Here is a 2379-nt window from a genome sequence, read left to right as displayed (position 1 = left end):
ATATGATGAAGGGAGGGAGGGGAGTAGGAGGAAGGGAGGGAGAGAAGCAAGAGGAAGGGAAGGAGAGAACTAAGAGGAAGGGAAGGAGAGAAGTAGGAGGTAGGGAGGGAGAGAAGCAAGAGGAAGGGAGGGAGAGAAGCAGGGGGAAGGGAGGGAGAGAAGCAGAGGGAAGGGAGGGAGAGAAGTGGTAAGAAGGGAGAGAAAGAAGCACGAGGAAGGGGGGGAGAGAAGCAGAAGGAAGGGAGGAAGAGAAGTAAGAGGAAGGGAGGGAGAGAACTAGTAGGAAGGAAGGGAGAATAGTAGGAGGAAGGGAGGGAGAGACGTAGGAGAAAGGGAGGAAGCGAAGAAAGATGAAGGGAATTAAAGAAGTAGGATGAAGGGAGGGAGGGAAGAAGTAGGAAGGAAGGGAGAGAAGTAGGAAGATGGGAGGAAGAGAAACAGGAAGAAGGGAGGGAGAGATGTAGGAGGGAGGGAGGAAGAGAAGTAGGAAGAAGGGAGGAAGAAAAGCAGGAAGAAGGAAGGGAAAGAGATAGGAGGAATGGAGGGAAAGAAATAAACGGAAGGGAGGGAGAGATGTAGGAGGAGGGGAGGGAGATAAGTAGAGGACGGGAGGGAGGGAGGGAAGCAGGGGGAAGGAAGGGAGAGAAGTAGGAGGAAGGGAAAGAAAAACACGCAAGATGGAGGTCAAGAATATGCGAGTGATTTCTACAACCAAGACCCGTTTGTAAACAGAGAGGCGAGGTGTAAATACGGTGAGTTGGGGAAAGGGAGAGAGGAGCAAAGAATGAGAGGAGAGAGAGAGAGAGAGAGAGAGAGAGAGAGAGAGACAGAGAGAGAGAGAGAGAGAGAGAGAGAGAATCATCGTCATCATCTATATCTATCTATATACCTAGGCTGCTTCCCCCAAGGAAAGGGAGGTAGCCGAGACAGGACGACTCACTCTCCATTTACTCATCCATTCAAACACATTCATTCGCATCTTAGCCCCAAAGGGGAGAACGGACAGATCCTCACCGCATCACACCGCACAAGGGTCAACTGCGCAATGCAAGCAGTGACATCCACAGCAGGGCCCGACAGCAGAACTGGTTTACCCCTGCCACATCATAACAGACCCATCCCCTTACCGCACCTGACCTGACTAGCTGATCAGACCAAATGCGGGAGAATATCCCCTCAGGGCTGCGTCATCACTTATTCATTCACAATTTCTCTCCATTTATTTCTGTCACGCACAGCCACTCTTCCTTGCTCAACAGACATCCCTCTCGCATCCAGCGCTCTCTTCACACTGTCCATCCATCCTATTCGTGGTCTTCCTCTCAGTCTTACACCTCTCACATCAGATCTAGTTATCTTTTTCACCAATCGCTCATTATCCATTCTCTCCATATGCCCAAACCATTGCAACACCCTCTGCTCAACTCTACCAGCCATCTCCCGAACAACTCCAGTTCTCCTTCGCACTTCATCATTTCGCACTCGATCCATACGCGTCACTCCACACATACTCCTCAGACATCTCATCTCCATTACATTCAAACTTTTCCTCTCTGCTACACCCATATTCCATGTTTCAGCCCCATATAACGCAGTCGGTACCACAACACCCTCATACAGCCTTCTCTTTACATCCATTCTAAGCGAACGACATTTAAACAATTTTTTCATTCCTCCCAGCACCTTTCCTACTTCATTTATTCTAAACTTCACTTCTGCATCTATTCTTCCATCCACAGCAACATGTGACCCCTAGATATTTAAAACAATCTACCTCCTCCAAGCAGCACTCACCATTCAAAACTATATTCCATCCCCCTACCATCTATATCAACCTCGTACTTACTTCATCACTTTACTCTTATTCTCATTTACTTTCAATTTCCTCCTTTCACACACCCTTCCAAACTCCTCTACCAACTGGTCTCAATCTCTCCTCTGAATCAGTCACCAGTGCAGTATCATCTGCAAACAGGCAGCTGCTTCAGATTCCACTCTCTCCTCCATCCCAACATTTACCAGACTCAGACCACCTAGAAACTCTTGCATTCACCTCCCTTACAACACCATCCATGTAAATATTAAACAACCAAGGCGACATCACACATCCCTGTCGCAGCCCCCACTCTCACGGGAAACCAATCACTCACAGCATTTCCCACTCTTACACACGCTCTACTATTTACATAAAAAACTTTTCACCCCTTGTAGTAACCTACCATCAAGTCCATACAAGTCTTAAAACAGTCCACAAAGCTTCCCTATCAATTCTATCATACGCTTTCTACTAAATCCACATAAAATGCCCCAAAACAAGTGTGTAAGAAAAGTATTTAAAGCTTGAATCATCATCATGAAAAGACAAAACTGCCAAGGCTT

This window comes from Coenobita brevimanus, chromosome 51 (assembly GCF_032717465.1).
Source record: "Coenobita brevimanus isolate Jiangsu-jjx chromosome 51, ASM3271746v2, whole genome shotgun sequence".
Classification (NCBI taxonomy): Eukaryota; Metazoa; Arthropoda; class Malacostraca; order Decapoda; family Coenobitidae; genus Coenobita; species Coenobita brevimanus.
Note: the sequence above shows the minus strand (reverse complement) of the source record.